Genomic DNA, 13,219 nt, shown 5'->3' with positions numbered 1-13,219 from the left:
GTACGTTCCCCGACCTTCTCACTTCAGAAAGCGGAGGCCTCTGTGGACTCAGGCACTGATTGAGTAATACTGGGCCAACATTCCCGATGTGCCCCGTAAGACTGTGGGTGGCGTTTGTGCCTTCTCATGGGCCGTTAATACCCATTTGCCACCCGCTCGTCATTAACGCTTCCTCGTGCCCGACCTCTTGGAGGCGCTGGAGACTCGGATGCGACAGCCAAAGCTCTTCAGGCCTTGGTGGAAAACTTTACCTGAGCATCTCATACGTCATGGATACAGAGGTGAAAATTCGAAGTCTGACCTGGCGTGTAAACTGCAAAGAGCATACTTGAGCTGTGTGGAGGGAGAATGGCTCCGTGGTTAAGAGCGCTTGCTGCTCTGACAGAGGACCCAAGTACGGAGCTCAGCTCAGCAACCACAACAGGTGGTTCACAGCCTCCTTTATGTCCAGCTCCAGCATATCCAATGATTTGGTCCTCTGCAGGCAGACAGAAAGACAGACCGACACACACAGAGAAAAGCAAAATATTTTTAAAATGTTAAAGAGAAAAAGCAAAACACAGAGACACCTTTAATCCCAGCACTCTGGCCTCAACTGCCTATGCTCCAAGGATGACCTCACTCAGTATCCTCCTGCCTCCATCTCCCAAGTGCTGGGTTTGCAGGCTTGTGCTACCTCAGCCTGCTGATTGCCATATGTTTTTATTTCTCTCAAATATTTGAAATTAGAACTGTGGCTTTGCTGTTGGCTCTGCTGCTGTGGTTACCCATGTTTCTGTTTTTTGTTTTTAACTGACAAACTGTTTCTGAAAGTGACGGCACCATTTAACATTCCCATTGGGAGTGGAGGAAAGTTCCAGATGCCCCACATGTTCCCAACGAGATATAAATACATTCAGAAGAAATAAACAAGAGAATTGCAGTCCTGTCTCCTGGAAACAATCACTGTCCTCACTGGGAAGGTGAGTCAGGCTCCCTCGGATTCAGAGTTTCCAAGGGAAGGTCAGAAGTGATGTGGGAAGGCTGACTGACCACCTCAGGGTCAGCTTAAACGTTTGCCTTTGTTAAAAATGAAAGTATGGGGCTCACTGTGACAGTGAACACATTTAATTCCAGCACTTCGGAGACTGAGGCAGGAAGATCTCTGTAGTTCTAGGCTAGCCTGATCTACATGGTGAGACCCTCTGTCCAAAAAAGTAAACAGTCCAGCACGGAGACACCCACCTTGTTCCTAGAACTCAGGAGGCAGAGGCAGATAGATCTCAGGGAATTCCAGGACAGCCAGGGCTACATAGAGAGACTCTGCCTAAAACAAAGACATGAATGGAGAAGGGGGCTAATGGAGAAAAGAAAAAAGATCAGTAGAAGGGGGGTTACCACAGAGGGTAAGTGAGGGTAGCTTGTGTGAAAATGTCATAAGGAAACGTCTGCTACTAAAAGCATTTCAAATTAATAATGTTTGGGCGTGGATAACCCTCTGTCTCCATATGTGTGGCAAATTATCTGAATCTGAATGCCATAGTCTGTCTGGGCTCTGCCAGCTTCAGTACTGACTGTGTGGAAAGAGGATAAAGCCCCAGGGGAGGTGGTGCGCTGCCATTCTCAGCCCAGTTGGGCTCAAGGCTCTGACAGGTTGAGAGAGGGAGCCCCACCCTAGCCAAGGCTGTCACTACTTTTACCCCCAACCCCCAACCCCCACCTCAGCTCCAGTCTACAGCTTTCCTTGACAGGAAGCTTAGGCACCTGGTCCTTGCTGCCTGCCCCTTCACTTTCTCCCTCTGACTTCCCAGCAGCTGCTGAAATTCTCAGACCCCTGGCCAGATGCCCAGCTTGGACTGGGACTCACTTCGGAAGAGTCTCTATACTTGCTAAGTTATAGCCAGGTGCTCACGGGATTTATTTAACTCTAGTTTCTTCAAATTGGTAGTTTTGTTTTTGCTGCTTAGTGATAGATATTAAAAGTTACCCTATTTGTCGCTGACAAGCACCAAATTTATTTATTTATTGTTTGGTTTGGGTTGGGTTGGGTTTTAGTTTTTCGGGACAGAACTTGTCTGTGAAACAGTCCTGGCTGTCCTGGAACTCATTATGTAGACCAGGCTGGCCTCGAACTCAGAAATCCACCTTCCTTTGCCTCCTAAGTGCTAGGTAAAAGGTGTGCACCACCACCACCTGGCTACAAATTTGTTATCTTTTGAGCCTGGATCTTACTGTGTAACCCTAGCTATCCTGAAACTCCCTGTATAGACCAGGCTGGTCCCAATCCCACAATGTTCTGCCTAAATGCTGGGGTTAAAGACATGTACCACCACGCCAGGTTCCAAATTTGTTACTGAATTCCTTTTTCAAATGTATTTTAGGGAGTGGAGAGATGGTTCAGTGGTTAAGAGCACTGACTGCCTTCCAGAGGATCTGAGTTCAATTTCCCACATCTACATAGCAGCTCACAACTGCTTGTAACTCCACGTCCAGGGAATCCAACACCCTCACACAGACAAATATGCACATGATTTAAAAAATTTAAAAAATAAAATGTGTTTTACTCATTAGTGCTGGTGTTGTCAGGAGGATGATGCTTGGGCATGAATGTGGAGGTCAGAGGACATCTTTCATTAATCAGTTCTCTCCTTCCACCCTTGGGGACCCCAGGATTGAACCCTGGTCACCAGGCTTGGCAGCAAGCACCTGTACCCTCAGAGCCATCTCACTTTGTATTCTGGAGCAGGGAGTGACTCTATAGATCCCTGGCAACACCTTCTCTTCTTCCACCCACCTTCTCCAACACTCCTGGGACAAAGGTAGGAGTAGCTTTGAGTTATTTCCCATTTTATTGGAGTATAATTGCACACAATAAAGTTCATAAACATTTTATTACATGTATTTATTTACTTGGCAGGCACAAGCCCTGGTATGTCTGGAGGCCAGAAGACAGCTGCAGGAGCTTCTTTTCTCCCTCCACCAAGTGGGATCCAGGGGTCAGACCCAGGTCATTGGGTCCTCTGGCAAGCCCATTTATCCAGTGAGCCATCTTGCTAGACCCTACAGTACATAAATCTTTAGTGTATTGCCCAATGCTAAAATTACCTAACTGCTCCATTGAGCCATATTCATGCCATATAATTTCACCCATTTCTAGTGTGCCATACTTGAAAACGTTTTTTAAGAAATGTATTAGCTGGGGCAGGGTGTGGTGGTGCACACCTTTATTCCCAGTGCTTGGGAGGCAGAGACAGGCAGATCTCTGTAAGTTCAAGTTCAGCCTGGTCTACAGAGCAAGTTCCAGGACAGCCAGGGCTACAAAGAGAAACGTGGTCAAACCATTCCTGGCCCCCAAAGAAACAGCACTGCCTCCTTCACCCTTTATCGCCTTTAACTTGTTCCCCTGGCCTTGCCTGGGCATTTCTTGCTAAAAGAAGCATAAAATCAGCCCAGCTCTGTGGCTGGATTTATTTGATTTATTATTTCTTGTGTGTAAGTGTGTGTGAGTATTGCATAAATATGTTTGTGTGTCTGTGTGATTGTATGTATTTGATTTATTACTTGTGAGTGTTTGTGTGTATAAATGTTTGTGTGTGTGAGCATGTGTATGAATGTGTGTGGTGTGTGTGTGTGAATGTATGTGTGATGCATACATGCCTTTACTCTTCATTTCAAAAAGAAAAAGAAAAACTAGAGACCTCTTTACTGGCTCTTTGTGGTTTTGTTTGATTTTTTTTTTTGAGACATGGTTTCTCTGTAGCTTTTGGAGCCTGTCCTGGAACTAGCTCTGTAGACCAGACTCACAGAGATCCGCCTGCCACTGCCTCCCGAGTGCTGGAATTAAAGTTGTGCACCACCACCACCTGGCTTTTTTTTTTTTTTTTGTGGGTCTCAATCTGTACCCCAGGCTGGTCTCAAACTCAGGACAGTCTTCCTGCCTCAGCCTTCCAAACCCTGAGATTCCAAGAGTGAGGTGCCATGCTCAGACTGAGTACTTCATCATATCAATTTTTTGCACTCATCTGTCAGGTGGTGGCAACATTTGGATAAGTTAAATATCTCTCTCTCCCTCTCTCTCATCTCTCCTGCGATGCTTCACTATATAGCCTTAGCTGACCTGGCAATCACGATGTAGATTGAGGCTAAGCTTGTAGAGAGCCCTCTGCATCTGCCTCACAAATGCTGGAGGAACAGGTGTGTGCCACCACACCTTACATGGTCCTGGGGCTTGAACCGGGTTCTTCTAGGCAAACCCTCTGTCCACCACGCTGCATGTGCAGCCTCTTTTCCCTCCTCCCTTTCCTCTGCTAGAGGTCACAAGCTACGCTGTGCAGTGCTACAGTGCCTGCCTCAGCCTTTGTTTTTTTTTTTTTTCTTCGTAGTCATGGGAATACCCATCATTGCTGGGGACATAGTTGCAAAACCTCTGCTACAAGCCAGTTTCCTATTGGAAGTGCCAGGCTCTGGAACATTCTGTGGATGTAACCTCGGGCCCTGAAATGCAAAGTGCACATAATTTTTCCAGTTCTAAAGAAGAGAGCTGAAGATAATGCCAGCTACTGGGGGTAAGAACGAGGCAGAGAGAGAGAGAGAGAGAGAGAGAGAGAGAGAAGGCATTTTGTGGTATTTGAGCAGGAAGGAGGGGGTTCAGCTGACATCTGGGGACTCATACATATTCATGAGGACGACAGAGATTGGACCATAGTCCTCAGAGCATGCTGGGACTCTTTCTAGGCTGCCTGGTTGCTAGGCAGAGTTCCTAGAAGCTGTGGTTCCATCCCTGACCCTGACAGCTTCATACATCAGTGCCTGCACAGAACCTTCTGGTGTCTGCAGCAGGAGACAGCTTAGAATCACATGTATTAAGATTCTGTTTCTTTCTTTTTTTTCTAGAAAACTCTGTTTTCTCTCCTAGCCCTATCTAAGCAAGTACATTCCACTGCCCAACATGGTGGTACACATGTGTAAGCTCAGTATTTAGGAGGTAGAGGCAGGAGGATAGAAGTTTAAGATAATTCTCAGATACATAGGGAATTCAAGATCACCCTGGGCTACACAAGACCTTACTTTTAAAAAGAACCCGAACATGGTGGCTCACGCCTTTAATCCTAGCACTCGGGAGGCAGAGGCAGGCAGATCTCTGGGAGTTCGAGGCCAGCCTGTTCAAGCAAGTTCCAGGACAGCCAGGGCTGTGTAGAGAGACCCTGTCTCAAAACTGTGTTACAGCTCTGATGTTTATCCTACAAAAACAAACAACCAAAAATTCAAAAGAACCTGGTGGCCTTAACTTAATCCATCACCCAGAAGGCATCGGCAGAGGAATCTTTTTGAGTTCCAGGCCAGCTTCGACTACATAGTGAAAGATACCCTTTCTCAAAAACAAAGAAATAAAAAAAAATCCAACAGCAAGAAAGCAATCAGTTTACTGGAGGAAAATCGAAATGCCCACTGTCCTGGGCTTTTTTTGGTCAACTTAACACAAGCTAGAGCCATTTGGAAAGAGGAGCCTTCAGCTGAGGGGCATTTTCTTGTGTGGCTCACTGGGCAGGTGGGCCTAGAGTATAAAAGAAAACAGTCCTATCCATGGGAAGTAAGCAAGTAATTCTTCATTCATGGCCTCTGTGTCAGTTCCTGCCTGCCCTGACTTCCTTCAGTGATGGAGTGTGACCTGAAAGTATGAGAAGAAATGAATCTTTTCCTCCTCAAGTTTGAACTACGTCTAAATAACATGTGAAATATACATATGAGGCTAGTGATGGCACACACCACACATCTTTTATCCCAGCACTGGAAGGCAGAGGCAGAAGGATCTCGGTGAATTTGAGGTCAGCCTGGTCTACATAGCGAGGGCCCGGACAGCCAGGGTTACTCAGTGAAATAATTTTTCTTTTTTATTTTTCCTTTTTTTTTTTTTAACACAGTGAAATCTTAACAACAACAACAAATTTGAGGCCCGCCTTGGCTACATAGTGAGAAAGTCTCCAAAATTCCAGAAATAAGGCTAGAAAAATGGCTAAGTGGGTCTCGAGTGCTTGCAGAGCAAATGTAAGAACCCGACTTGGAACCCTAGAACATGTGTAGAAAGCCCTGCATGAAGGAAGACACAGGCTTGATATCCCTGATGCTGGGGAGGAAGCCACAAGCAGACCCTTGGGGATCTCTGCCCAGTAAGCCCATGGTCTTGTTGGCCAGCACCATGTCCCAGTGAGAGATCCTGTCTCAAAACACAGTAAAGATGGTGTCTGGAGGATAAAATCAGGAATACGCACATACGTGTAACCACGCAAACATGCTCCTTAACACACCTAAATTCCAAACACAAATACAAAAGCGATATACATCTGAACGCCCCCACCACATTTGCTGTTTTTTTAAACAAGAAAAATTAAAACTGTTAGTCTTCTGCTGTCACTTTAAGAACTAACCACGCCCACCCCAGCCACTTTGGACCTCCCCCGCAGCCATCTTCTCTCTCTCTCTCTCTCTCTCTCTCTTTCTCTCTTTCTCTTTCTCTCTCTCTCTCTCTCTCTCTCTCTCTCTCTCGTGTGTGTGTGTGTGTGTGTGTGTGTGTGTGTGTATGCGTGCGTGTGTGTGTATATGCGTGCGTGTGTGTGTGTATGCATGTGTGTGTGTATGCATGTGTGTGTGTGTGTGTATGCGTGCGTGTGTGTATGCGTGCGTGTGTGTATGTGTGTGTATGCGTGCGTGTGTGTGTGTGTATGTGTGTCTTTGTTCTCTCTATGTTTGTCTATATCTCCCTTTCTTTAAGTAATAAATGTCTAGCTTTATGTATAGCCTTATGTCCATTTACTCTGCCGTCCACCGCATCCAGCCCACAGCCACTAGCAGCTGCTCCGCGAGCTGCCTGGGAAATCCCATCATCTTATTATTTTAAAAAAGAACAATAAAAACTCCTTTCTAATCTTGAAAATGGCCGAGGCAATTTCGTGCTCGTGTGCCACCTGGTGGATACAATTAGAATTGCAACAAACAACTTCTGCTCCGGATTAAACTAGAAAACTACCTTCTTTCTCCATTTTGGTGCGGAAAATTCACTCCTCGAATATTTGCAGAGCAAGACCATAACCAGCTTATCTCAACTCTTCTTCCTTAAGTGTTTTGTTTTTTTTTTTTTTAATTTTGGGGACTGGAGAGTTAGCTGAGCAGTGCGTACTGGTTGCCCTTGCAGAGGACCAAGGTTCAATTCCCAGCACCTAGATCTTGGCTTACAATGGTCTGAAACTCCAGCTTCAGGGGATCTGACACAACCATCCTCTGGCCTGTACAGGCATATACAACACTTTCCTATTTATTCTGTGAGGGTTGAAAGGTTTGCCGGAGGTAGGTACCAGGAGGTCAAGACCAAAGAGAAAAACTATCAGAGTCCATCGGACAAGATACCCAGAGCCACCACCTCCAAGTCCTGCATCGATGTCACTTCCTGTATCCCCAGCTTGTGATGTACAGAGCAGTGTACCCATCGACTTCTCTATCCATTACAAAGAAGGCCTCTCCCAAGAGCAATGCACAATGCTGCCCCAAATGCGGCAACTCCTCTGGTCTAGGTGGGGAAAGAAGTTGAAGGCACCATTTAATGCGCACCTGCTGCATGCCAAACTCTTTTAATGTTCGTAGTGTCGTCTATGGATGTTCTAGATTCTCAACAGTAGAACAACAGGGTATTTACCCTCCTAGAGAGTTCCTTTAGGCCCTGAGATGACTTAGGCCTTTCTTTGAAAGGGTGTGGAAGCTGCCTTCTGCAGAGCAGGTAAGGACAGGCCCACAGTTTGGCACCTGTGTTCCCTCTCAGGGTCTGAGGACAAAGGATGGGAATGGGAAAGGCAGAAGGTATGATTCATCATGCTTAGAACCAAGCAGACTTTCAACGTACAAGGAAATATAGCCAGTAAGGGCTGGAAGCTCCTCCTAGGAGGTCCTTGGCACCCCGAGCCTCGCCAAGACCAGAGAGACAGTTGCTAGGCCAGTCAAGTTCCCATGCTGCACTAACAACAGAGGCAACAGTAAGGACAGAGCCGAGTGGCCACAGACCTGGCCAAGAAACATCTCAGCTCCATCCTTTCTCTCCCTACACCCAAAAGTGGTTTGTTTTTCACACTCTACAATTTTTTTTTAACGTTTTTGAGACAGGGTTTCTCAAACCTGCCTGGCTGTCCTAGAACTCACTCTGTAGACCAGACTGGCCTCAAACTCAGAGATCCACCTGCCTCTGCCTGTAATGGGTTACAGACTTGTGCCTCCAAGCCTGGCTCTGCCAGCAGGATATTGGAAGCACAGAATCATGGCATTTCCCCTTAAGGTTGTTCTGCTCCGGTTTAGCAAGTGTAGCATAGGGCACCCAGTAGAATTTCAGACACAGTGAATTGGCTACACATGCTCTAATTACATTTTGCCTGAAAAATCTTATCTTAGTAGTGATTTTATTATTATTATTATTATTGTTATTATTATTATTGAGTCAGAATCTCTCTATGAAGCCCTGGCTAGCCTAGAACTCACAAAGATCCATCCACCTGCCCCTGCCACCTGAGTTAGTTTGGATTAAAAGTGTGGACCACCATCTGTTAGGGATAGTAGAGTTTTGTTTTTGTTTGTTTTAGACAAGGTCTCTTGAAGCCCAGGCTCCCCTTGAACTGTCCATCTTCAAAGGATGAGATTACAGCCAAGCGTCATGGTGCTTGGCTCAGGGAACTCTGTCTTTGGGTTATTTATTTGTTTAAATATCTTTCAACAATTTAGAGCAGGGCTCAGCAAAACTTATTTTAATTTTGTGTGTGTGTGTGTGTGTGTGTGTGCGTGCGTACACACATCTGCTCCTGTGTGTGGAGGTTAGAAGTCAACTGCAACTGTCATTATCCATTTATTTGTTGTTATCTTTATGTATATAAATGCTTGCACATATGTATGTGTCTGTTATCAGATGTGTGCCTGAAGACAACAGACCCGACGCCTTTTCTTGGTGTCTTGCATGCTTAGGCACACTCCTGTGCATACACTCTTGCACACACACATCAATAATAAAAGATTTTGGTTTTTCAAGACAGAGTTTCTCTGTAGCTTTGGAACTCTATTGTATATCAGGCTGGCCTCTAACTCACAGGGATCCACTTGCCTCTGCCCACCCCCCACCCCCACAAGTGCTGGAATTAAAGGCGTGCACCACCACTGCCCGACTAAATAATAGTTTTTTTAAAAAAAATATTTATTTATTTATTATGTATACAATATTCTGTCTGTGTGTATGTCTGCAGGCCAGAAGAGGGCACCAGACCTAATTACAGATGGTTGTGAGCCACCATGTGGTTGCTGGGAATTGAACTCAGGACCTTTGGAAGAGCAGACAGTGCTCTTAACCACTGAGCCATCTCTCCAGCCCGAAAAAAAAAAATGTTTTGAGACAAGGTCTTTCTATATAGTTCTGACTGTCCAGGAACTTGCTACATAGACTAAGCTGGCCTTCAACTCCAAGACATCTGCCTGCCTCTGCCTCCAGAGTGCTGGGATTAAAGATGTACACCGACATACCCAGCAAAAATGACTTTTGTTTTTTACCAATTTACAAATAAAAACACCATTCTTAGTTCAATTTGACCAACAGTTTGCCCACCCTTGATCTAGAGCAGAGTATTTGGGTCACAAACTTCTGTGTGAATCAGGCTGGCATGGTGTGGCAGACCTGTAGTCCCAGCTTTCTGGAAAGCCAAGGAAGAGGATAGCTCAGACTGCAGAGTAAGTTCAAGTAAGGCCAGCCTGGACAACTCGATGGAGCCCTCTGTCTAAAAACAAAAAGTAAAGAGTGCTAGGGATGTGGTTTAGTGGTAGAGCATTCATCCAGCATGCATGACGATCCAGGGTCAATTTCCCGAACCACCAAACCAAACCAACAATAACAGAACCTCAAGCGAGTGTGGTGGCAAACAACTGCAGTTCAAGAATTGAGGAAGTTGCCAGGTGGTGGTGGTACAACACCTTTAATCCCAGTCCTTGGAAGGCAGAGGCAGGTGAATTTCTGTGAGTTCGAACCCAGCCTGGTCTACAAGAGATAGTTCCAGGACTGGTTCCAAAGCAACACAGAGAAACCCTGTCTCAAAAAACCAAAACCAAAACCAAAAAAAAAAAAAAAAAAAAAAAAAGAATTGAGGAAGTCGAGGCAGGAGGTCAGGACTTTAAGCTAGCCTAGGCTACATGAGACCTTGTCTCAAAAATCCAAAATTAGAAGCTGGAGAGATAGCCCAGCAGGCAAGAGCACTGTTTTTACTCTTTTGGAGGACCAGAGTTGGTTCCCAGCACCCACACTGTGGCTCAAAAACTTGCTGTAACTCTAGTTCCAGAGGATCCAACACACTCTTCTAACCTTTGATAACACCAGGCACACGCATGTAGTACATGGGCATACATGTAAGCAAGCACCCATACATATGAAAGAAAAAAAAATCTTCCTCTTGGCTCATCAGGTACACACGTGTTGTGCACACGCAGATCTTTAAAAAATTCTGTGTACTACCCTAGATGTGGAGTTAAAGACTCCAAGCCTAGGCCAAGTCCTTTGTGTGGGTGCTGATTCCGGTGTGTGCTTTTCATTTGGATGCAAACATTTTTTAAAAATTAAAGCATTTATTTATTTATCTATTTATTTATTTATGTGTATGAGTATTTTGTCTGCATGTATGTCTGTGCACCACCTGCATGCAGTGCCCAGAGTTCAGACGAGGGCTCTGACCCCCTGGAACTAGAGTGACAGACAATTGTGGTGCTGGGAACTGAACCTGGGTTGTCATCTTTTTTTTTTTTTTTTTTAATTTCTCTATGTAGCCCTGGCTGTCCTGGAACTCACTTGGTAAAGAAGGCTAGCCTCAAACACAGAGATCCTCCTGCCTCTACCTCTTAAGTGCTGGATTAAAGATTCTCCAGAACCTGTTTTTTCTACTGTTTCTAAATGACAGGCAGCAAGATGGCTTAGAAGGTAAAGGCGCTTTTCACCAAGCCTGAAGATCTAACCAACATCCACATGGTAAAGGAAGAGAACTAACTTTTTTTAGCTATGGAGCCAGTTCTAGAACTCACTCTGTAGACCAGGCTGACCTTTAACTCACTGAGATCATCTGCCTCTGCCTCCTGAGTGCTGGGATTAAAGGCCTGAGCCACTGCCACCACCACTACCCAGCAAGAACTGACTCTTTTTTTTTTTTTTAAATGTACACAATATTCTGTCTGTGTGTATGCCTGCAGGCCAGAAGAGGGCACCAGACCTCATTACAGATGGTTGCTGGGAATTGAACCCAGGACCTTTGGAAGAGCAGGCAATGCTGAGCCACCTCTTCAGCTCCAAGAACTGACTCTTAAATTGTTCTCTCAACCTGTCCCAAACATGGACACATGCATGAAATAACCAATGTTAAGCCTTCAAAACTTAAAATAAACTCATTAAAACACAGTTGTACTTATGTATAGGGTACTACACATTGTTGTGACACAAGTATGCATTGTGTGATGTTTTAAATCCCTAAACCAAAGCAACTTCAACATGAGTCATTTCTTCTCTCTCCCTCTCTTGAGACATGGTCTTACTATGTATCTAGTCCAGACTCACTTTGACTCTATCCTCTTTCCTTAGTTCTTCCAGGGCTAGGATTATATACATCCTACATACCACTACTTAGTGTCTTTGAAAAAAGCGACTAGATTCACCTTTCTGTGCAAGTGTTAGGACAGCCAAGTCGCAACATGCTGCTGGGGAAGAGGCTCCATGAATTGAGGGAAAATTGTTGGTGCAAAAAGGAAGATTTATTTGGAAAATGTATTTCTTTCTTTCTTTCTTTCTTTCTTTCTTTCTTTCTTTCTTCCTCTCTCTCTCTCTCTCTCTCTCTCTCTCTCTCTCTCTCTCTCTCTCTCTCTCTTATGAAGGACCCCAACTCGTTTTAGCCACAGTTATGTCATTTTGCAAGCTCAGTTCAGGGAAGGGTCCCCGGAATGCTGAGCAAAGCAGGATACCTGAGGTCAGAACGAGGACAGCCTTATTAGGCTGCAGGACAGGGGATTTATGGTCAGACATCTGGCGAGATATCCAAGGCAGCCTTATCAGGCTGCAGGACAGGGGATTTATGGTCAAGACATCTGGCCTAGGTGGAAACAAAGACTTCAAAAGACTGACCATATATGCTTGAGGTAGGGTCAGGTCAGTTATCTGGTTTCTTTGGTCCAGGCCAAGGACCACGAGGCCTGCCCTCAAATTCACCCCTCGCCTCATTCAAACTGGCCAATGGGACCCCTGTAACCGCGCTTTTGCTTCTGTAACATTGCTTCTGCCTATAAAAAGATACCCCAAGATGTTGCTGGGGTGCTCAGTCCTCCATGTGACTGCAGCACCCACAGGCCTGTGAACAATAAAGTTTGCCTCTTGTTCTTGCATCCAGTGGCTCTCGGACCTGGTTCTTGGGCACAGGTCTCCACGCGTGTGAGGCACCCTCTGGGTGCTCTTTCACTTTCTTTCTTTCTTCCTTCCTTCCCTCTCTCCCTCCGTCCCTCCCTCCCTTCTTTCTTTGAGACAGGATATCTATATAGCTTTGGCTGTCTTGGAACTCACTCTGTAGACCAGGCTAGCCTCGAATTTACTGAGATCAGCCTGCCTCGGCATCCCAAATACTGGGATTAAAGGTATGCACTTTAAGCTCCTTGTAGATCTTGACGCCTAAAATGACTTTGGAAATAGTTAGCATTCATAACCTTGCGTGGTGTGACAAATCTGTAGAGAGGAAAGATCATGTTAACGTCTAGCGAATCATGAAAATTAAACTAATCAAAACAGCTTGCACTAGCGTCTGGAACACACACGGAATTGAGGCCAGGGAAGGGGCTCGTAAACTTTTTGTAGTTTCTCTGTAGGGCAAGCTCTCTTTCCCAAGGCTCACCCAGGAGTTCCTGGCGACTCCGTGACCAAAGTCAAGACCAATTGGTTCTTCTTGATGTAAAATCAATGGGACTAAATCGCTTTTTCGCTTTCCACGCCTCTCCCTCTCAAGGGCAAAAGCCACCAACAGCGACAACCGCCCCTGGGGTCCAGATTATTATACCGGCAAAAATCTAACCACAGCTCTAATTAAAGGGGAGGCAAACTTCCCTTTCCGCGCAGGCGCACTCCGTCGCACGACCCTTCACTATCGCGATACACCAACGAGATCGACGCTGGCCCTTTAACGGTCCCTTCCCGGGGGCTTGCCCAGCG

The 13,219-nt window shown here is 45.6% G+C and overlaps 1 long non-coding RNA gene across 1 annotated transcript; it reads left to right on the top strand.

Moving 5' to 3' along the window:
• The first annotated feature begins 1 nt into the window (after position 1).
• LOC125408820 (uncharacterized) lies at positions 2-9,251 on the top strand. The gene is made up of 3 exons (XR_007234591.3): positions 2-962; positions 2,650-2,798; positions 2,897-9,251. It is a non-coding gene; the product is annotated as an uncharacterized LOC125408820 (long non-coding RNA).
• Positions 9,252-13,219: the final 3,968 nt, after the last annotated feature.

The sequence above is a fragment of the Myodes glareolus genome, chromosome 2 (genome assembly GCF_982192425.1).
Source record: "Myodes glareolus chromosome 2, mMyoGla1.1, whole genome shotgun sequence".
Lineage (NCBI taxonomy): Eukaryota > Metazoa > Chordata > Mammalia > Rodentia > Cricetidae > Myodes > Myodes glareolus.
This window is presented reverse-complemented; position numbering and strand designations above follow the sequence as displayed.